This window comes from Saccopteryx leptura, chromosome 7, assembly GCF_036850995.1.
Source record: "Saccopteryx leptura isolate mSacLep1 chromosome 7, mSacLep1_pri_phased_curated, whole genome shotgun sequence".
In the NCBI taxonomy this organism is placed as follows: Eukaryota; Metazoa; Chordata; class Mammalia; order Chiroptera; family Emballonuridae; genus Saccopteryx; species Saccopteryx leptura.
The window spans coordinates 77,427,709-77,451,669 of NC_089509.1; the positions used below are offsets into that span (position 1 = coordinate 77,427,709).

Below are 23,961 nucleotides of genomic sequence, written 5' to 3' on the forward strand. Positions count from 1 at the left end.
GCTGGGAATACAACTATGAATGGATAGCACAAATGCTGCTTTTAGAAGCTGCCATCTGAAAAGATGGAGAGCAAAACAAGCAAAAGCTCTGTAAATCTGTCAATAACCTCAGGCAGGACAGGTCTTGGTGTCTCTGGTCCTGTCTGCTTTGAGGTCAGGCATTGCCTCCTCCGAGAAGCAGCAAAGAGGGCCTCTCTTTGGAGCTCCTGTCCCTGCCCCCTGTCCTCGAGGGTCTGATTGGCTCAAACTTCATTATCTTCAACTCTCAACGAAAAAACAGAAATCAGAAGGATTCTGCTGCACTGGAAAACAAAACCTTGTCAGGATAATAACCCAATATCTTGTGTCTTCTCTTAAAAAATGTTCACTTAGGCATGTTAAGCTTTAGTTCACTTGGCTGTGTCTGCCATCAGAATAATCAGACTGTTTCAAGTGAACAGATTTCTTTGAGAACAATGAATAATTGGATCGGTTCTACAGAACGGTGATTATGATATCACTCTCCTGTCTTCCTCACTACCCCTCCTCCTCACCCTTAATCATCCTCCTCCTCCCTGCTTCGCCTTATATAACTGAGCGAAAAGCAGGGTCTGGAACCTACACTTTTACCACGTCTAGCTTACATCACCCTCTGATACCAGAGATTTTCCACTTTATTTGTGACTCTGTAGAAAAGGCAGCTATGTCCTTCTAACTTTTTAAGTTAAAGAAGTCATAATTCATTTTTTACCCACCATGCAGGAAGAGGGAGCTAAGTCTATTTTCATCTATTGCCAACAATTCTGCATCAGGTGAGGCCTTTCAAAGATCCCACACATGGTGGAAGTCTCTAAGCAAAAGACTGACTTCCAGCATCGGATTTTAACAGTCTAGGTTGTTGAATTAGAATTCACACCTATGACTCTGATGCTTGCATATTACTGCACTGCTAGTGCTGACTGTATTTTCCAACTGGGCCCACAGTTGTCATGTGTGAACCATTGTTACCTTTGCTATGCTATGTGTGACTGGATCCTGAAGAACAGGCCTGGAATGGAGCCGGGCCAGCAGCACTGAGGGACTGCTCACCCCCTCGGTGCTCCTCTGGGCAGGACCATGCAGAGTTGGGTAACAGCAGGGAAGCCAGATGGCTGTAAGGAAGCAAGGCCAGGTGGCCCAATTCTAAGCCAGGTAAATGGAGGAGATGCTGTGAGAGCATCCTGAAGTACAGCTCCAGGCCCCGTGGCATAGTTGTGGCAGGACTGGGAACACCTAGAACAAGAGACTTCTCAATCAGAAGGGAGGTGGCTCTTATGGAAGCAGGGTGTTTCATAGTCTGTGGATTAAAAATCAGGACAGAATGCCAAGTGCTACTTACAATCAAAAGTTCTACCCCTAAATGAAAGGAAGGCCTTCACACATGATCATGTGGAAAGAAGCCCTCTGATATTCACTGAGCATTGTTATGCCCCCTAGAATAAAATGTCTTCATGCTCTGAAGAGACGATAACATTCATTTTAAGTTTGCACCAAATATTGGTGAATGTATTCACCTGATAATCAGAGTTTCCTCTCATTTCTTGGGTTCCAGGGTCACAGAGCGTATTTATTATTTACTGCTGCATTAAAAAAAAATTATCCCAGCTTAAAACAACAAATTTATCCCACACAGTTTCTGAAGGTCAGGAATCAAAGAGTGGTTTATCTGATGGTTCTATCATGGGGTCTCTCTCGTGAGGCTGCAGCTGAGGTCTGGGCTGGGGAGTAGAGTCATCTGTGCTTGACTGGATGCTTCCAGGATGGCTCACACACACGGCAGCTGGTAGGAGGCCTCAGGGCCTCCCCACAGGGGACTCTCTGCAAGCTGCTCAATGTCCTCACTTCATGACAGCTGCCTTCTCCCAGAGCAAATGACCCAAGGACAAGGCAGAAGCCACCATGCCTTTTATTATTGGTCATGAAGACGTCCATCATCACTTCTGCAGTTCTTCTGTTCATTAGAAGGAAGTCTTGAAGTCCAGCCCACAGTCAGGAAATGCAGTATCCTCAGGACCAGCTATAAGATTTATGGAACCCGGTCTGACCAGGCGGTGGCGCAATGGATAGAGTATCGTACTGGGATGTGGAAGGACCCAGGTTTGAGACCCCAAGGTCGCCAGCTTGAGCGCAGGTTCATCTGGCTTGAGAAAAAAAACACAAAAAAACTCACCACCTTGGACCCAAGGTCGCTGGCTCGAGCAAGGGGTTACTCGGTCTGCTGAAGGCCCACAGTCAAGGCACATATGAGAAAGCAATCAATGAACAACTAAGGTGTCACAACGAAAAACTGATAATTGATGCTTCTCATCTCTCTCCGTTCCTGTCTGTCTGTCCCTATCTATCCCTCTCTCTGACTCTCTCTCTGTCCCTGTAAAAAACAAACACACACACACACAAACAAAAAAAGATTTACGGAACCCAGTATGAAATAAAAATGTAGAGCCACTTGCTTAAGGATTATTAAGAATTTCAAGAGAGTGACAGCAGAACATTAAACTAAGTGTGGGTTTCTTCAAGGTGCCAGGCCCTGCGTGTTGCTGCCTAGGTTGCAGACCTACGAAAGCCAGTCCTGAGGACAGTGCTTAAGAGCAGGGCATTAAAGTCACGAGTGTGACTCCCAGGCCACTGCTTGATAATTGAGTCATTCTTGGCAAAATTACTTAATCTCTTTGAACGTCAATTTCCATTTATCTAAAATGGGCATGGTTAATTTACCTGTAACTTAGGGATTTTATGAGCATTATATGAAGTAGGTACAGTGCCTGGCTTATCACAGTGACTTGAAAATTTATAGATATAATAACTGTCATTTTAAGGAACTTTAGGGATAAAGAGAAAAGAACCACTAAGTTGATAACTCGGATTGATTATTTATTTAGCTGATGATCTCAGACTCCTTGAAGTAGGAATGGTAGCTCATGTTTTCTGCAGTACCAACATCTCTCTTACTTAGTGTGGACCCATGTTTTCATGAGTTTGGAAATGTAGCTTGTAAGCTATGACAAGAATGGCTAAGAAGACATGCTTCAGAGTTGGCATGTTTTCAGCATTTGAAAAGGTAGGACCAAAGCTACTATTTTAAGAGTATCCTTATAAAAATATCAATGTTTCATTTGCTCTGTTAACGGTAAGCATTTATCAGCAAATTAGAAATGGTTGGCACGATGCCCTGGCCCAGTGGCTCAGTGGATAAAGTGTCGACACAGAGCATCAGAGGTCATGGGTTTGACCTAGGTCAGGGCATGCTGGAAAAGCAACCAATGAGTGCACAACTAAATGGAACAATTAGTTGATGCTTCTCTCTCTCTTTCTCTCTCCCTTCCTCTCTCTCTAAAAAAACGCAAAAAGAAATAGTTGCCATGAACTATTATTTTCTATTAATAATTCAGTTGATGAGTCTGAGTATTAAATGAGAATTTTCCCATAACAATATTCTCTGAGTAGCTTAAAAAACAAAAGCAAAAAAAAAAACCGAAAAAAAAAAACTATTCCTTTTCTGGATGCAGTCTCAATGCTGGCAAAATGATTTTTATTAAGCACTGTAGAGCTTTAGGCAGGCTTTCTGCTTCCTTTATTACATAGCTGCATGAGGGCCAGTGAAGCTGACATCAATCAAATGGAATCTGTGCAAACTCCAGCCCACAGCTCAGGTGTGCTGTGCGTGGCCTGGCCGATGCTCCTGCTACCCTGTGTGGGAGGTTCCATCTGACACCCAACAACGGGCTTTCTTCAAAAACTGTTAACTCTTTCCACTTGGACCTTCTTCCTCTAAGCTCTTAACCAAAGCATATTGCTGGGCCAAGACTCTTATCTTTGTTCACCTGACAGAAGTCACAGGTGCGAGACCATGAAGTGGATCCCACAGAATCCAGGAAAACAGCACCGGGCCTTTAACTGCCAAGGAAAGGTGCTTGAAAGAATTAATGCAGATTCCAGAGGTCCCTCCCTTGTTGATTCTAAAAAGACAATCTCATCAAGGAGATGCTGGTTATTTATCTACCTGAGCATTAAGAAATATAGTGCAAATTGGATTCTTTTCTGCAAACACATTAGCAGTGCTAAATAAACAAGCCAGGTATAACTGTGAATAGACTTTCTTCCCCACTTAACTACAGGCAGAGCTGTGCTCTTAGCAATGGTCTTCTATTCCTCAAGGAACTTCTTTATTTATCCCTTAATCCAAAATTAGTTCCTTAATTTGAAACAGCCATAAACAAATATTACTAAAGAAATCCCAGGGCTCTCTTCTCGCACACCCTCCCCCACATTCTTCTCGCTGCTCTGTCTGTTCTCCACCCTTCTTGCCTTTGTGCTTGCTGCACTCAGGGACCTGCAATGGTCTGGCTTTCTGAACTCCCTCCACAAGTTTCCTGAAAGATACCTAATTCCATTTTGACAGGAAATAATTAAATGCACATTCGTTTCAATCGATTATGTATTAAATCTAAACAAACTTCAGTAACATCCGAGTATGGATGTGAGTACCCTCCTGGTTTCTAAGGGCGCTAGCAGCTCTGTCTTCTGTCTGCCTGTTCCGGCTACCTCTGTACAGTGAGTGCAAACGGAGCCTCTGATCCGGGCAGCTGCTCCAGCCGACTGGAGAAAGATCCCTCCCCTTCTCTTCTGTCTCCTCTTGACTTCCAGTCTTGCCACCCCGTTTTCCTTTCCTGCTTTTCTTCCTTTGGCCTCTCTTCCCATCCCCTTATCAACAAGGAATTCCACAGCCATGTGGCTTTCCTCTTCAGACTCACCTCAACACCATCTTAAAAAAAAGAATGTGCTGATCATTTGCCTGAGTGCTCTGGCCTTTCCTCTGCTCTGCTAGTACAGGGGACTGCATTTTCCAGCTTCCTTGCACTCTGGCTTCCACAGAGGCTGAGTCAATGGGAGGCATCGGTGCAAGATTGGGAGGTGAGAGGAGGAGAGAGCCTCTTTCTGTTAAGTGGTTTCTCTGGCCATGGCTGCTTCTCTTCCATGATTCCAGCTGTTGTCAGTTAGCCCTTTTCGTTGTGGCCTCAGCGTCTGACAGGAATCCTCCCTCCGTGCTTCTGACTTCTCTTGAGGATTCCATTTTCCCGGCTCTGCTAATACCACCTTCTCTCGCCAGCTCTGGGGGGTGCTTGGGCAGAGGGGGCATGGGAGGAGCAGGGAGATTAATGGCTTCTGATGGTTGTTAATCTTTGGGTTTAACACCGGTCCATACTTACCATATTTCCCCCTGTATAAGATGCTCCCATGTATAAGACGCACTATAATTTTGGGGTTTAAAATTTGAAAAAAAATGTATTACATAAAGTTATTGAACTCAAGTTTTATTCAACAATGAGTCAACCCCCCCCAAAAAAAAAAACAAGTGCGAAAAAGCAAGAAATCCAAGTAAAAAAAACAACAACAACCACTGTATAAGATGCAGCCAGTTATTAGACCTCAAATTTTTCGAAAAAAGGTGCATCTTATACATGGGGAAATATGGTAACTCCTTGGTTCTGGTTCTTCCATTGCATGTAGAACAAGTTCCTATTTTAAATTCCCTCTGTTTGAAACACCAACAGTGGTTTCTGGTTTCTTTTGGTTTCTTTAACTGAGCCCCGACTGAAAGAGGGGCTCAAGGTTATAAGAAGAACAAACAAGGGGAGCTTCCAGGTTGTTGGCCGCGTGAAGGTGCTGGGATAGTGCCTATCCTCGAGAAGGCATGGAAGCGCCACACACTTTGCACAATCCTGTTCTTCTGCATCTCTTCATCCGGCTGTTTCTGAGTGACAGCTTTTTATAACATTCTGGTCATCTAAAATCAGTTGAAGAAATTATAACCTCCTCTGACCTTCTCAAATCTCAAGTCTTACAAAGTCTTCGTAAGTTGAATCCAGATGACAAGAAGTCCTCAGAGAATGGCATAGTCACAAGATGGAATGAATGGTAAACCATATAAAACTAGCAGCAACGTGGAATTAAAAAGGGCTTCTATGGAAAGTAATATCCCAGGGTGATCTGATCATAAATTCCTAACAGGGCAGTTTATGGTGTGTAGTCATGTCCAGGCATACAACTTCTTCTGTAAAATCCCTGTTCAGTTTCTGTGTATCTAGGATAGAAATTTCTCCTTTTAGACCCTTCCTTCTAAAGTGTGACCACCCTCAAGAGAGCACATAATTTTGTTATCGATCCTGTAATCCAGTCCCCGCCTTGCTTTCTCCCACCTTCATATAGACTTCCTTACTTCCTTCCTTAATTCCAAATGCATAAAAGAAGCTGCAAATGCAATTTCTTAGGAATATTTATTTTGGTCCGTTGAGATTTTGCTTCCAGCTGTATTTTCTGTGTAGCTCAGGTAAATTTTTATAAAAATTGTCTACATTTCTTATTTTGCTAGCTATCACAACCCAATGTCAAAGGTAAGTTTGGGGTACACAGGAGGGGTGCACCAGGGACCCAGACGGAGCGTCTTTTCCTCTGTGCGTCCAGGGCATGCTGTCACCTGCACTCTTCTAAACACGGAGAGGATTTTCTACCCCTAACTTACTGACATGGGCTTTAGAGCAAAATGTTCTGTGAGGTCTGTGAATGACTTGCTCATCCTCATCTGGGTGGGCGTGTCCCATCTGCTTTCCACCACTGCCTGAAGACTCCGGTCATGTGGTTTTGATCATCACCATGTTTAATAACCTTGAATTTCACCTGACAGCAACAGATCTTTGTTAATGAATCTAGAAATACTTACTATAGTACAGTGGTTTGTAACACTTTCTGAGTCAAAGTCCTGTTGTGAGAATCCTCAGACCGGTCTGTCTTCTTCCCAGAGAAATATGCATATGTGTTATGATTGTGAGTGAGCATGTGCACTTCTGTGTGCATAGGTACACACATGTGCACATGTATTCACACACTTTACATAAATCTCGGCAGGCTTGTTGATTCCAGATTAAGAATCACCTACTTCCTAACCCTGCCACATGGTCCTCAGTCATATATTCTTCTTCCATCCATATCCGAGATGCCCTGGGTATTGTCTATGTGTGTAACTATAGCTTTATAAATAACTTATTTTCTTTCCATTCACTTCCTTTTATATGATAAATTTAACTTCAAAATACAAACTCTGTCAGACACCCTTTGGAAAGATTCTTCCTTATTTCGGACTTATCCTAAGGCAGATAGTTTCATGTCTTATTTTTGTTAAAAGATTTCTCTCTGGTGATATTATATGTTTCTGTACATAAAACAAAATTTCTTCCTGCTGTTTTGAGATATCTCTCTTTCTTATTGGCACCACATGAGATAAAGTTCTGTGGGACAGAGATTTATGGATTGTTAATGTTGAACGTATGTGTGCGTTACTTTCCTGTGGCGAAAGAGCCATGACAAAAGACTTCCGTTTGGGGATTGATTTCAGGCCTGGTGTAACATGTATCCTGTAATAAGTCACAGCAGATACTGCCTGTTCAGTCCCTGCTATCCCTTGTGGGTTCCAGGGTGGATAAGTTTGCTCATTCCTTTGGCCTCTGGTATGGTTTATCAGGGACTGGGCTCATGTTCATGACTCTGAGAAGTGCTCAGCTGTGAAATAAGCACTGAAAAGATGAAGTACCATCGATACTGAGCTGTGATTTTTCAATCCCATGTAAGCAAGAAACAAATATTTAAAATGGCCTAATAAATCTTTTTGAGTTTAAAAGTTCATTGATGGTCCTGGCCGATGGCTAAGTGGATAGAGCGCCAGCCCAGAGTGTGGACATCCCAGGTTTAATATCCAGTCAGGGCACACAGAGAAGCAACCATCTGCTTCTTCGCCCCACCCTCTCCCCCTTCTCTCCCTATTCTCCTCCTGCAGCCAGTGGCTGGATTTGTTCAAGTGTTGGCCCTGGGCGCTGAGGACAGTTTGGTTGATTCAAGCATTGGCTCCAGACAGGGGTGGGTGGGTCCCGGTGGGGGGCACATACGGGAGTCTGTCTCACTATCTCCCCTCCTCTCACTTAAAAAAAGAAAAAGGTTCATTGATTAAAAATATTTATGGATTGACTTGGACTGCAAGACTAGGAAAAACATATGTACTGGTATCAAAGTAGTGGTAAAAACCATTATAGAACATTAGTAACAAGCTGAATGGGGTCATAAAAATTAGAATTCTTTAGCAATAAGGTATGAGAGCATATAACAGAAGTATAGGAGATGTCAGTTCCAAGATTGACTAAAAAATTAAAAAAAGGCTTTCTTTTAAACATTTATTGCTATTTGTTGTATTTGAGCTTATTAAAATAGGATATCACACTAAAATTCTTGAGGTTTGCTGTAAGAGGAAAGGGGTAAGCTTTCAAATTGAGTAAGAAGAGCTATACAGGCCCATGAAAGAAGACAATGGAAATGCTTTGTACTCTTTCATGGCATGCAACAAGCATAACTGAGTGCCTACTATATTCCAGCACCGATGTTAAACATAGAATAAAGAAACGAATAAGACATGATTCTGCCCTCAAAATTGTTTCCATGCAGTGTAAGAGTCTGATAAACAGGTAGTCTGATATATTCTATGACAGAAACAGAGAACTGAAGAAGTACACTTTTCTCATTTTGGGGGATCAGACACCTTCTCAGAAGCAGTAATGCTTTCCAGAATGAGAAGGTGTTGGCTAGGGGAAAAGGGTGTCTCAGGCAGCAGAGATTGCTGATGCAGAGGCAGAGTTGGAGTCTTCAGAGATCAGGAACTGAAATGACTTCGTGCAAAAGGCCTGGATGAGGGAGGTACTGGAAAGGAAGCAGAAATCACATCTATGTCATGTGAGTAATGGAGTATCCTGAAGACAAAAGCTTTAGGATAAGAAGTCAGGGGCAATGAGTATAGATCAAAGACCACAAATACTTGAGGCAGCTAGGAAGTAGAATAACTACAGACCTCCCAGAGAGATGGAATTCAGACAGGGAGAAGAGTTTAGAATGATGTTTACTTCTGGATTGTGTAATTGGATTGGTGGTGGATTGAGTGGCAATATCCCCTGATTAAGAATGTAAGACAAAAAATGGGGCTGGGGTTGGGTAGAGAGGATGATTTCCCCTTTCATGTTGTGTCTGCGATACCTACCTGTGAGCTTCCTATTTGAATATATTGAGTCACAGGTAGATGCTCAGTTGACATTTGAACATATGAAACTTAAGTTTAAGAGATACAAATTTGGGAGTCATCAGTAGGTGAAGCCTTGTGTGTAGGTAAGATTAGAGAGAAGAGAGGAGTGATAACAGAACCTAAGGTAACTGACATCTAGGGGGGAAAGGTAGAGATAAAGAATAGTAAATAAAACTGAAAAGAAGCAGTGAAAGCATTAAGAGAAAATAAAAAAAGGTAGCAAACAGGAGCCAACAAAGAGTGGTTCAAGAAGGCAGCAGAGTGACATGTGGTAGAGGAGTCAAGTGATATGAGGACCTAAAACTGCCTTTAATAGGTGACAACAGGTAGATCACTGAGGATGTAGGTAAGACCAATTTTAATGCCATCAGAGGAGCAAAAGGCTGAGGGATGAAACGGATGTGAGAAAGTAGACAGAAACCATCTACTAAGCTTTCCAAAGCTTGATAGTGGGAAAGAGCTTTTTTTTTTTTTTTTTTTTTAATTTAATTTAATTTAATTTTTTCATTTTTCTGAAGCTGGAAACAGGGAGAGACAGTCAGACAGACTCCTGCATGCGCCCGACCGGGATCCACCCGGCACGCCCACCAGGGGCGATGCTCTGCCCACCAGGGGGCGATGCTCTGCCCATCCTGGGCGTCGCCATGTTGCGACCAGAGCCACTCTAGAGCCTGGGGCAGAGGCCACAGAGCCATCCCCAGCGCCTGGGCCATCTTTGCTCCAATGGAGCCTTGGCTGCGGGAGGGGAAGAGAGAGACAGAGAGGAAAGCGCGGCGGAGGGGTGGAGAAGCAAATGAGCGCTTCTCCTGTGTGCCCTGGCCGGGAATCGAACCCGGGTCCTCCGCACACTAGGCCGACGCTCTACCGCTGAGCCAACCGGCCAGGGCCGGGAAAGAGCTTTTAAGACCCAGATTCCCTTTTCAATAAACATAAAAAATGTGACCTTATTACCTCAAAATTCTGATCAGAAAGTGCCCCCTTTTCCAGAGGATAACTAATCTTCTGAATATTTATACCCACTAAGCAGACTGTTTACTAACAATTTTTTACTTACATTTTTTTTCTAAGAACATATTTATAGCATAGTATAAAACATCATCCAATCCTTAGGACATTGATGGCTTACCACGCACTGAGGTTACTACTGTCGACTTTACCTGGATACCTCAGCACAGTGATAGGGGCTTGGGGTTACAATCTTAAGTTCCAGGGTTAATATTACAAACACGGAGTCATGGATGAACTATTACTGAATGGAAACCCGGTAGAACTATAATGTCTGTAATAGCAGCTAGTCTTGACAATAACTAACTGGGAATTTGAAGATTTCATATGTATAAGCTCTCACATGTATGCAGTGGGCCAGCCATTTCTATCAGCTTTACCTAAAAATCTTGCCTTTACTTTCTCTCTCTCTCTTTCTTTTTTAAGTGAGAGGAGGGGAGATAGAGACAGACTCCCGCATGCTAAGATCCCTGACTGGGATCCACCCAGCAAACCCTAGCAAACCCTCCCGCATGCTAAGTAAGATCCCTGACTGGGATCCACCCAGCAAACCCTAGCAAACCCTCCCGCATGCTAAGATCCCTGACTGGGATCCACCCAGCAAACCCTGGCAACCCCTGTAATCCCTGTCTTCAGCCTATGCTTGAGTCAACTGAGGTATTCTCGGGGTCCAGGGCCAATGCTTGAACCAATTAAGCGACTGGCTGTGAGAGGGGAAGAGAGAGAAGAAGGAGAGGGAGGCAAAGAGAAGCAGATGGTTGCTTCTCATGTGTGCCCTGATCAGGAGTCAAACCTGGAATGTCCGCATGCTGGGCTGACACTCTATCCACTGGGCCAATAGGCCAGGGCCCTTTATTTTCTCTTTTACATTAAGGCAAGGCTATCATATTGGCCCAAGAATCATAGATGCATTACCCCTGGCAGACAGTGTCTTGATAGCAGTAATTCTCCTTTGATGTGATCACCATAGCCAAACACCAGGTTGGCGAGAGGGATTTCCCTCAACAGTCCTACTCACTGCTGAGCCACACATGGCCCACTACCTGTGGGCCCAAGATTTATGAAACGAAAAGAAGACCCTCTTTCATCAAAGAGTGTGCAGTAAAGAAATCGAAGGACCTTGCATTCAAGCTGATGCTCTGTGAGTCCTTAGCACAAGTCTTCATTCAGCAGGAGTTGTTTTTCAGATTTGCTAGTTTCTAAGACATCCTGATGAAAAAGATCACCAAGTACTAATAAACAGTTTTGATGGAAAGGTATTAGAAAAAGTATGCGAGAAATATTTATTTTTTCACTAGGGCCAATTCAGGAAAACAACCAAAGATTTTTTATGGGATACATGTTTTGTCCAAGATAAAAATAGCTTTATTATTTTTTCCTGATTATAAAAACATACATGTTTATTATTACAAAAACTTGAACGTTGTTTGTATGAAAAAAATAAAGTAACTGTAATTTGAAATCCCGAAGTCCATAGGGGGCCAAAGTTTAAAAAACAAGTCGGTTTCTTTAATATTTGACATTGTTGACTAGAAAAGTGTCAGTGAGTGTCTCTTCACTGTTAACATTTTGGATACCGAAAATTAGATATTTAAATGGTTAAAATTGAGGAAAATAAAGGCAGCTTTCAAATATTTTACTTGAAATCGATGCTGGACTGCTCTGTAGCGCTAGAAGCCATGTTGCACATCACTGACCTAACAATGACGGAGGCAGCATATGAGAGGCTGGGTGGGAGGGGGCGGCCTGGGAGCAGCAGCCCGGCTCTCACTGCCTCTGGGACTTGGAGGACATTTGAAAGGAAAAGTGAATTATATCCAAGGGAAGAAGACGCCAAAGACCTGAAGCTAGACCTTAATTCTATAAAATCCCAGATGCTGACTGGCATGCTCACCTCCCATCCTGCTGATGAGGCCAGCACAGCACTGAACAGATACTAAATAGCCACTTCTCTCTCTCTCTTTTAAGTTTTATTTATTATTTTAGAGAGAGAAAGGAAGAGAGAAAAGTATCAAGTGGTTTTCTAACTCATTTATGCGTCCGCTGGTTGACTCCTATATGTGCGTCAACCAGGTACTGAACCCACAGCCCTGGTACGTCCAGACGAGGCTGAGCTATCTGGCCACAGCCGATAAACACTTCTTGATGTAGCTCAAGTTTCTCCTACTTTGCTGTTTGGCCCTGGGTTAGTGGTGCCTAACTACAGGCACGAAAATGGAAGGAGTCCCCAAGGTTGAGCTTCTTATTTGGTCGATAATTTAGAGCAATTAAAGCATCTATCAGAATAGCCCAGTGGGACCAAATGCATTTAGGCATGGAAGATCCCAAGTGCCAGGACATGAAGAGGTTCTTTTTCTCATGTCTAGACTAAATCTGGGTGGTAATAACTGCTTCAGGTTGATAAAAATTCATAAAGAAAACTGAGAAGTTATAAAACATGCTTTCCAATTTGATGGAAGTGTGGACTTGTAGAAGAAGCCTTCAGGAGTCTGTAGGACCCCCCCAGGGAGTAGGTAGGAATTTTGAGATTAATTCATAAGAGTAGAAATTTTTGAAGCAATTTCCAGACCCAATGCTCCTGAGAGGAAAACACATGAGGCCCCTGAGCTGTGTCATGGTCACCTTAGGTCCAAACCCAAGAGTGAGGGAGAACTTGTAAGGCACCCACTTGCTGGGAGGAGGGTTGATGCACGTGAGGCCGGGCAAGAGAACCCCTGAGAGTCTAAGACATGTGTCTGCTCCCTTCTCTTAGCTGTATCGATATGGATGGATTTCAGGAGAAACACCCACATTTTATCGTGTCTGGTGGGAAGGGAGATTATGCATCTTTTCGACAGAAGAAGTCACACTTGCTTTGGGGGTTGAATTGCTTTCCAGGACCTGTGTCCACACGGTCTGTTTCTTCCTCTGCATGAGGTGAGCTGTGCCTGAGTGCTGCTCTCTTTAAAGTTTTTCCAGTGTCATTCTGAGTCAGAGTAGATCACCACTGTGGGGACCCCTCAGCAAGGACCCCCTTTGGCTCTCCCTTGCTGTGAAAAGTCTTTAAAATTGCTTTAAAATCCATCTGGTAATAAAGACTGAGATTATAGGGCAGTTCAAGTTATCTACAATAATAGTAATTTATGAAATCTGTTTATCAGTTCAGCAATATTTTTTTTGAGTACTTTGTTTGTTTCTAGGCTCTAGGGACACAACCATGACCCGAAGAGATAAACACCCTGCCTCATGGAGCCTATCCCCTTAAACAGAAAACATCAAGATTGAGAGTCCTGCTGAAGCAATGAGCAAGCCTGCTACTCAGACTTGGTTGATATTTCCAAGTTAAATTTTGGGTTATTTAGTCAGTAGTCTGTAAAGTTAGATTATATGCTATCTTGGTTGTTAACCCATTAAAATATTTTTGAGTTAAATAATTATCTTTCTCTCTCAGCATTTTTACCTGCAAACACCTGTGGTGATTAGGGACACCGAACTCAAATAACCTATCTCTCTCTCTCTCTTTTTTTTTTTTTTGAAGTTGGAAACGGGGAAGCAGTCAGACAGACTCCCACATGCGCCCGATCGGGATCCACCCGGCATGCCCACCAGGGGGCGATGCTCTGCCCATCTGGGGTGTTGCTCTGTTGCATCCAGAGCCATTCTAGCACCTGAGGCAGAGGCCATAGAGCCATCCTCAGTGCCCGGGCCAACTTTGCTCCAATGGAACCTTGGCTGCGGGAGGGGAAGAGAGAGACAGAGAAGAAGGAGAGGGGGAGGGGTGGAGAAGCAGATGGGCGCCTCTCCTGTGTGCCCTGGCCGGGAATCGAACCCGGGACTCCTGCACGCCAGGCCGACACTCTACCACTGAGCAAACCAGCCAAGGCCAGGGACACCGAACTCAAATAAATGCACATTTAGTACTAGGGACCGAAGCAGAAACAGAATATTACTTCATGCGTTTGCTGAATTACTCTTCACTTGGTATGGACAGCCCGGGCTTTTTCCTTTGCCATATTTGCTTTTCCTCACAGTCCTTCCTCAGGCTCCTCAGCCTCAAGATGAGTTTGACAAACTCCCCAGTCATCATTAGAAAAATGAAAATGCTTTTTAAAAAAGATTGGAAAAGCATCTAGCCATTTCTTAGATTGATTTATTGTTTAGCTATAATGGTATTAACTTGTTACAGCTTGAGAGGAAATAAAAAAGACCATTATTTTACTAGTTGAAATGAAAAAATGCTAAATTATAAAATGTTGAGGGAAAAAAAATTTAGGTAATTTAAATTTCTTTTCAATGGGTCTACAATTTATTTGAGGGGTCAGAGCGTTCTGAGTTGTAGACAAATGCATTTTATAAAGAAAGAAAATGCACTTGCGTTTTGCTGCCCAATTTCAGTATTCAATTACATGGTTATATTTTATAAGAATAGTTTTTTTTTAAAATTTTCATATAGTCTAGTACCAATAAAAAACCTACTACTGAGCTCTTCAAATTTCCCTCTTTTTATCTTTAAAAAGATTTCATGAATTTTCCTGTCTCGGAGAAATTCCATCAGTCTATTTATCCTCTAATATTCCTTTTTTTTATTTATCTACATTTTAATAAAATTCATTTTATTTTCTATTGAGGTTATAATTGACATACATTATATTAGTTTTGGGTGGACATGTAATGATTCGATATTTGTATACATTGCAAAATGATCGCCACAGTAAGTCTACAAGTTACAGAAGCAAAAGAAGGTCCCTTGGAGTTTAGGGGAGGGAAAGACAAAGGGACTAGGCTTGGGGGGAGACAAAAAGGGAGGGAAGAGAAAGGTGAGGGCTTGCTCTGGAGAGGGAGAGTGCTACTACTGAGATGTTTCTTATAATACTTAATTTAAATTTCAAATTCTACTTTAAGCATTAATTATTTATTTCTAAAGCACTCTTTAAGTACATAAAAAAAAGATTTTCTTTTGCATGAAACTATTTAAGAAATATGAATTTAGTATTACTACAGTTGGAGCACTAGTCTAAACTAGGAGATATATATATGGTAAGTCCTTGAGTTACAAACCTCTGACTTCCGTACAACTTGTATTTACTGAATGGAGCGCCCTCAGGGCTATTGGTAATCAGCTGAAGTTGGGTATCAATGAAAATGATATCGTAGAGTTACTCAACTCCCATGGCAAAGAACCCTCCAATGAAGGCCTTATGGAACTAGAGCAGCAGATGATGGCATTTGGGGAAGAAAACAGAAACTTAGAAACTCCAGAACTAAAAAAGTTTCTACAGAAGAGTTAGCTGATGTTTTTCGTCTCATTGAAGAAGGAATGGCAAAGGAAGAGGAGCACAATGCTGATACAGAGAGGTCCACCAGAGTTTACCACATAGTTACCGAAGGCCTGAGATGCTACAGGGCCATTTGTGATAAGAAAAAGAAAAGCTCTGTACAAACCTCCCTTGATGCTACCTCATGAAAGTGACTCCATCAAAGTGACTCTCTAACCCCAGTCCCTTCCTCTCCAACAAGTGCATCATCTGCATCATCCAAAATCATTTAAGGTTGTATTTGAAAATGTGTAAGTACTTATATGCACAGAAAGGTAAAATAAATACTATGTTAAGACAATCATCTAAATTACATTTAATAGGTAAATGTACCTGTTCCAACTTACATACAAATTCAACTTAAGAACAAACGTACAGAACCTATCTTGTCAGTAACCCGGGGGCTGCCTGTACTAAAGAAATAAGACAACACAGATGGCCCACTGTATCTGCATGGTCTACAATCTACATTGTTGGACTCAGTCAACCGCCAACCACAGATCGAAACTATTAGGAAAAAAAATGTTATGTTGTTGCTGATAAGTACTTCTAGTTAGGCCTAGATGACCATGTCTGTACCAAACATGTACAGACTTTCTTTTCTTGTCATTACTCCCTGAACAATATAGTACAACTATTTACATAGCATTCACATTATATTAGCTATTGTAAGTAATCTAGAGATGACAAAGTATACAGGAGAATATGTATAGGTTATATGTAAACATTATGCCATTTTATATAATAAACGAGTCCGAGGATTTTGGTACCTGAAGTGGGTCCTGGAACCAATCCCCCAAGGACATCATGTACCTGTTTTCAAAGACAAAAGACAAAAGACAAAAAAAAAAAAAGAGCTCAGAGAAGTGAAACAAAGTACTAAATGTAGCCCTGAGGTTAAGAGATTGAGCCTGAAGCTAGACTGACTAGATTCAAGTCCTGGCTCTGATGTTATGACTGTGTTACCTTAGGGAAGTAACTTAACATTCTTCTGCCTCAGTTTCATCATCTGTAAAATGGGGTAATATAGTAACAATAACCTATCTCTGTTGTGAGGGTTAAATAAATTAACGTACACATAACAGAGCATTTAGAACACTTGCTAGCACAGGCTGAGCTAATATGCTTATTGTCATAGGCCTGGTGTTTTTAAACTGAATTACTCCTTTAATTTAGAGATTTACCATCTACTTGGAGAGGCTAACATTTATAATAGAATTACTAGAAATATTTCATAAACTGGAGCAAATTAATAGGATACTGCAAGGATGTGGCATCAAGATGTCACCATAGCCTGACTTGTGGTGGCGCAGTGGATAAAGCGTAGTCCTGGGATACTGAGGTCACCGACTGGAAACCCCAGGGCTTGCCCGGTCAAGGCACAGAGGATAAGCAACTACTATGAGTTGATACTTCCCACGATAAGCAACTACTATGAGTTGATACTTCCCACTTCTACTCTCCCCCTTTCTCCTTTTCTTTCTCTTCTCTCTCTAAAATCAATTTTAAACAAAGATGTCACCATAGTAATGAAAGCAGAATCCAATTCAAGAAGATGGTCAAGAATAGGTGAGAACTGAGTTTGGTCTCAAATGATAAGTAAAGTGGGTGAAAATGAAGTGTTTGTATAGGTAGCCAAGGAAAGGAAAAAAAGATACCACACCCTAAATAAGCCCCCAAAGACTTAGATTTTGTTAGAACTAGAAGGTCCTTAACACATTTAAGATGATTTATAAAAACTAAGGACAAGAGAACACAAGGCTTCTGGCAAAATCTCTAAAGCTAGCTGCAGACAGGGCCAGTGGGAAAATCTAAAATGATGAGCTCCGGCCCACTGTTTCACTCCTACACCAACATGAGGCAGAAGCAGGTCATGGGGTCCTTTCCTTGGTCTTTTCCCCAATGTTGATTCTTTCTAATTTTGTTTTGTTTGTTTTAAAAAAGGGCTTAAGTAAAACAATGAAGGTAAAATCACACTCCTACACGTTTAATGGTAATCATCTTTCTGGGACATACATAAATGTACTTTTATTTCTATATTTTTCTACAAAGATGACAGAATTTTCCTTGTTTTAAATGAAATTATTGCATGTTTTCATTGAGGTAAGCACACTTATATTCTTTACTCCTGTGGTTTGATCATTTCTGTTTTTCACCCTAAAATCATTAAGAGTCTTTCAAATATATTATATCTTTCAAATATATTATATACATATACTGAGGGAAAAGTAAAAATGCTTTTGTAGTTGGTGGATTTTTAAATCTATTTTGACAATTATTAGAAAAACTGTAATCTGCTTATCTTAAATTTAGAAGTTGTTGACTTTTGAAAGAAACGGTCAAGAAGATAAAAGAATTTAAAAACCTCAAGGTATGTCTTCAGAAGTTTGGATATTCAGATTTATTAAAACTAGGTTAATGCTATTTTTTTTTAGTGAGAGAGACAGAGACAGAGAGATAGATAGATAGGGACAGACACACAGACAGGAAGGAAGAGAGATGTGAAGCATCAATTTTTTGTTGCGGCACCTTAGTTGTTCATTGATTGCTTTCTCATATGTGCCTTGACCGGGGTTGGGGGGGCCTCCAGCTGATCAGTGACCCCTTGCTCAAGCCAGTGACCTTGGGCTCAAGTCAGCAACCTTGGGCTTCATGCCAGCGACCATGGGGTTATGTCTATGACCCTATGCTCAAGCCAGTGACCCTGTGCTCAAGTTAGTGAGCCCATGTTCAAGCTGGTGACCTTGGGGCTTCAAACTTGGGTCCTCAGTATCCCAGGCCAACGCTCTATCCACTGTGCCATCGCCTGGTCAGGCTAGGTTAATGATACTTTTAAAAGAGAAGCATAGCTTTGCTCTAGAAACATTTTTGGCTTTCTAATAGCTCTTGGCTCATTTTCTCAGTGTTTATTAGGATTAGTTCAACAGTTTTTAATATTTTCTTTTCTGAACCGGTTGAAAAACAGGGAGAAAGCGTCAAATGTCCCCATTATGCTGGGTCTTTCAGGGGCAGAACCGTTCCCTCTCTCTCTGCGAACACTTCCAAAGACTAGCTCTATCAATAGTCCTACTCAGCACATAACTTGTCTCAAACCTACTTTTTACTAAATCTTGGCTTTCTTCCAAGATCAAAAGGTTATAGAATTCCCCACTCTTTTAAAACTATTTGTTTACATTTTTTATTTGTGAACCTGCCATCTGAATTTCTGCTATTTTTGAAAAGCTGGACCGGTCAGCAGAGGTCACAAGCTCCCTATTGCCAGACAGCTAGATGCAGTCATTTGGAACCTCACATCAGATGAGCAAGATGAAGTGAGTCTAAAGGTGTAAACAGGTAGCAGGTCCACACATTTTTTTGTTGTGAAGACTGGGATCTCCGTGGCGTCCATTAAGCTAGGATATCAAGATCTGAGGTAGTAGCCTTGACTGTGATGGAGACTGTGGAGTCAGACTGTCTGGATTCAAATCCCAGCTCTACCACTGTTCCCAGTGTCTACTGTTATCAATGACTATCCTGAAGACAATCTGTTATCATTGTTATGTCTCTTGTTTCTGGGCACTGACAAGGCTCAGCTAGCTTTTCTCTCTGGGTCTCTCATGCAGTCTGGTCAATCAGTGACTGGGACTGGAGTCATCTCAAAGGCTAACTCACATGTCTGACAGTTCATCTAGCTGTCGGCTAGGCCTTCAACTATACACATACACATGACCTTCTGTCTGGCCTGAACTTTCTTGCAGTATCACAATTGGGTTCCCAGGGTGAGTGCCCCAAGACACATCCAGGTAAAAGCCTAGACTCAGAAGTCATAAGCCTTACTTCTGCTCCATTCTGTTCATTATAATCAAGTCACTAAGTCCAGCCCATATTCAAGAGGAAGACAGACTCCACTCTTTAATGGGAGGAGTGTTAAAGAATTGGTGGATGTATTTTCTTTTTCTTTTTCTTTTTTTTTTACAGAGAGAGAGAGAGGAATAGACAGGGACAGACAGACAACGAAGAGAGACGAGAAGCATCAATCATTGGTTTTTCGTTGCGACACCTTAGTTGTTCATTGATTGCTTTCTCATATGTGGTGGATGTACTTTCGAACCACCATCGCCAGTGGTGGTATTCAGCTAGTTTGCACTGGTTCGGCAGAAGTGATACTCAATTTTTTGTTGAGTTCGGCAAACCTGTTGTTAAAATGGCACTTGTAATCAGGGTTTGTTCTAAGGTGGGTGTTTGGGCAGCCACCCACCCAATGTGGAAATAAAAAATTTACATTCCTTACTTTTTTTTAATGTTCATCTGTCAATAGCGTATTCTAAGCTCCCATAGTAATGTTCATTCTGTCCATAGGTGAAAAAAATTTGACAGAACTATGCTTGTCATGTTTATTTATTCATTTCATAAAACTCATTATACCTTTAACGAAATACTACATTTTAATTCCCTCACATTTGTTACTTTAGTACACAAACATATAACATAAAGAGAAAAAGTGCCAACCAACCAGGGGGTGACAAGCTGTCATTGGAAATACCTTAAGTATTAGTTTTTTTGTTTTTTGTCAGGTATTATTTAATATTTTTTCATTAATATTTAAAAACTCTTTCTTATAATCTAGTTTTATATACCTCTTTTATTGTTCTTATTTAAGTATTAAATGCATGAAATAATAAACTACCTTTTGGTATATCTTTTTTTTTATATATTTAAAATGGTCGTTAGGGCAGAGAACTGGTTGTTAAATTATTTGAATCCCACCACTCACCATAGCCATTTATTAGCTGGAAGGCCTGTCTGTGCTGGGCTTTCCTGGTCTGTAAAACAAGAAAAATGAGAGTAACTCACCTCCCAGGTTTTTGTGAAGATTAAAGAAAACAAACAAAGTACCTGATGCTCAATGTCTTAGCTTAGACTACTATCTTGTCCTCTGCAGATTTTATAGTTGGTGTCATTGATAATGGTAAAGCACCAAGCAGATACAGTCTGGGGAATTGTCACCTTTTCCAAACTCTACTGGTGACATTTGACAAATCTCAGTGCCTGTGGTTCTTCTGTCTGTGGGAACAGTTACTATATATGGACTGCATTCTTTGGTTCACCTCATTTTAGTGACAGTTTCCAGATATAGGTCAGTCCATTTAAACGTGGCCCCATTTATGGTAATTTACTTCATTATAGGATAAAGTAGTTAGAACCATGAGTAATAATTATTGTGCCTACACATTGCTTTTACACCTTAGTCAAGTAATCCTCAACTCACCTAGTGAGTAAGTTTGGACAAGCACCCTTCTCTTCTGGGGATGAGGAAACCAGGACCTGGGTCATGGGGCTTGTTCTAAATTCTACAAAGAGGCAAGAGGCCGGCTGGAGTGAGGAGCTGGAAGTTCTCATTTGCTGCCCCCCCCCCATAGGTCTAAATAATATGCAGATTAATATCCTATCATTGATCATTACCCAGTGCCAGTTAATACACTATATTCACATACATATGGGTATTTGAAATTTTTTTAAAACTTTTTTTTTATTCCTGTAACAGAATTGGGCAGTGTTTACTTAGAATGATGTGAAATCAAGTGGTTTAATAGATATTAAAAACCTTGTCCGTAAAAACACAATTTGCTCCTCAATAAATTTTTTTCCTCTTTTGGTCAAATTAATATTTTATAATATGATATTTTTGAGCATTCAAACTTTTATCTAGAAGAGGAAAAATTGAGAACACTCTAATTTTTTTGCCGGCATTTGCCCCCCAGGCTGGCTTCTAGCTGTCATCCCCCGCCTCCCGTGCCCCAGTTATATTCTAGTTAATCCCGGAGTGAAAAAAGGTAGAAGGACCATGCCTTCCGTGAGCGCTGGGGCGGACCTCTCTCTTTCTTCCATTCCTGTCCCATCCAGGTTTGCCCGGGGTGCGGAGGCTGCCGCCCGCGTTCACCGGAGGGCGCTGTGCAGCCGGCACCGGGAGGCCGGAGGTGAGTAGTTGGAAGGCGGTGGCTCCGGGTCCTGCCGCCGCGCCGAGGGGCGAATCCCAGCCGGCGAGGTCGCCGCCCCCGCCCCTGGGCCGGCCCCTCAGTCTGCCCGGGAGAGGGGAGTGGCCGGGCGCCTCCCGCCGCAGCCGAGCACTCCGCGCCGCCGAGCACTCTGCAGCCGAGCGCGCACCGCAGCCGCAGCCGCAGCCGTAGCCGAGGCGCGTGCAGGCAGTGCCCGAGCGCACCGGGGGCCGGCAGCTGCGGGACAGCGCCCGCCCCGCAACCCCACGGAGCAGCCGCCGCGGTAGCCTTGCAGCCTCGCGGTGGGCCCGCGTCCCGAAGCGCCGCCAGGGAGAGGACGACGAACAGGCGGAGTGGCGTCCGGCGAGGTAGCGCGAGCTCTTTCCCTGTCTCCCGCCTTCCCCCTGGGTCTGGCCCCGGCCCTAGAGAGGCGGTAAAGCGTCAGCCTGCGCCTTTGTGCTTGGGGTCCGTGGCTCCGACACTATCCACGGGGCGCGGGTCAGCGGGGTCTGCGGCACTTTTCCCTCTGGGCGAGGCGGCGCTGAGGTGAGAACCCGCGCACCGTGGAGGTCGCTCAGGGTGGTGGTGGCTCCGCAGTTGCTTGGGGACCTGGTGTGTAAACTAAGTTCTTCTTACTTTTCCCCATTCCTCCCATACCTGTGGGCAAAGTGTATTCCTGTTATTCCATTGTGTTCACCCACACCCCGTCCATCTCTGGCCCACAGCTGTTTCCTGGTCCCCTAGTTCTATGAAAGGACCCGGGGTGGCCTCCTGCGGGGAAGAAAGCGTAGGGAGAACAATGGCGAGTGGGGTTCAGGTGCGGCGTGCCCCGGCGGTGGCGGGGGAGAAGGGGCCCGGGACCCGATGGGGCTTCCTGCGCGTGCAGCTGCGCTCCTCTCCTTTGTTCCGCCGCGGCGGAGGGGGCTGCCCTGGTTCTGGTTTCCTGCCCGGGACGGGATTGATTCACGGTTCCCGAGAGGGAAGGGGAGGGGGCGGAGCTGGAATGGAAACCAGATTAAGAACGGGAGTCTTGGAGGGTGCTGGGGCCGGCAGGGCTGGAAAGGGGGTGATGAGAGTGTACTGGGTAGTTAATTACAAACACACAACATTTTGTCTAAGGGCCCTGTGTGTTTCTGGAGCTTATTTGTAATGCTTTGTTCAGGCTGCGGGGGAGCTTTTATTGCTGCAACAAGTTGTGTGCGTCCCTGAGTTCTAGGCGCTCCCCAGTGTTAGTTTGCTGAAATCAAATCTTGTTAGTTATAGTGGAAGCCAACCTTATTTATTTTATTCACACTGTGAATCAGGGTATGTGGGTGCCCATGAATCTGTGTGTAGCTCGTGGATACTGGCTTGAATGGGAAGGAGGCACGTTTTAACAAGTGAATTTGACTCAAAGGAACGGCTGAGCTAAGGCCAACCCGGCACATTTTATAGAATCAATTTTGACATAAAATTTTTTCTCCATTGTAATATGGTGTAGTATAACAATTTTCCAGGAATGTTTGGGGGGAAACCACCAGTAAATTAGACATTGCTAAATAAATGAATCAGATTATGTAACACTGAATCGAAAAAGCCTTTTACAGTCTTTCCCAGAAAATACACGGCACAAACCAACGTTTGGGTTTTGAGTGGAGGAGCCAGGCTTTTGTGCTCTTATTCCCCAGTGTGGGTCATCTGGAATAAGAAAGAAAACAGTTTCCATTTTGGTGAATGGGAATTTTTTTAGGGGGAGGTAGAATTAAATGTAGTATGTTGTACATTGTGTGTGTGTGTGTGTGTGTGTGTGTGTGTGTGAGTGTGAGAGTGTGTGTGAGAGGGAGTGACAGAGAGAGGGACAGACAGGGAGAGAGATGAGAAGCATCAAGTCTTTGTTGTGGCACTTTAGTTGTTTGTTGATTGCTTTCTCATATGTGCTTTGACGGGGTTCCAGCAGAGTGAGTGACCCCTTGCTTAAGCCAGTGACCTTGGGCTCAAGCCAGTGACCTTTGGTTTCAAGCCAGCAACCCCTTGCTCAAGCCAGCGACCTTGGACTCAAGCCAGAGACCTTTGGGCTCAAGCCAGCAACCATGGGGCCATGACTATGATCCCGCACTCAAGCTGCTGACCTCGGGTTTTTGAACCTAGATCCTACGCGTCCCAGTCCAATGCTGTATCTAGTGTGCCACTGCCTGGTCATGCTATGTTGGGCATTTGTTAAATGTCTCTTTCCTAGATTAAAATCAGGAAACCCAAGAGGATTGGCTTATCCGGGGAGGGAGCTATGGAGGATTGAATGATGAGTGTTTTTTGAATGGTGTATTCCAAGCAAAACTGTTTTGGGAGGACGGTGACATTTCCAAGCATTCATGGTTTGTGCCTGTGGGACACTGATGGAAGGATCCCAGAGTTGGACTGAAGGTTAGAATTACTGCGGTGATAATATAGGAGACATTCAGTAGTAGTAGTCTGGTTGCAGACAGGGCTGAAAAGTGATCCAGTGCTACCTCTTTGAAAAGCCTGAGGGTCCACCTGTAAACCATCCCATTGGCCATTCATTTTAAGGGTGAGCCAA

General features: G+C 43.1%; 1 protein-coding gene and 1 non-coding gene across 4 annotated transcripts in view; one reads left to right on the forward strand and one right to left on the reverse strand.

The window, feature by feature from the left end:
- The window catches only part of MYO1B (myosin IB), a 338,630-nt gene that overhangs the window by 108,478 nt on the left and 206,191 nt on the right, over positions 1-23,961 (forward strand). The window contains exon 1 of one of the 3 annotated variants that reach the window (XM_066346373.1): positions 21,512-21,775. The exons of 1 other annotated variant lie outside the window; for it this stretch is intronic. The gene's annotated coding sequence lies outside the window, so the exon portion shown is untranslated. Of the gene's footprint in view, positions 1-21,511; positions 21,776-21,810; positions 21,954-23,961 lie in introns of those variants that run through there. One more of the 3 variants, XM_066346374.1, reaches the window with a different exon arrangement.
- On the reverse strand, positions 9,945-10,020 carry TRNAT-AGU (transfer RNA threonine (anticodon AGU)). Its single transcript has one exon. It is a non-coding gene; the product is annotated as a tRNA-Thr (tRNA).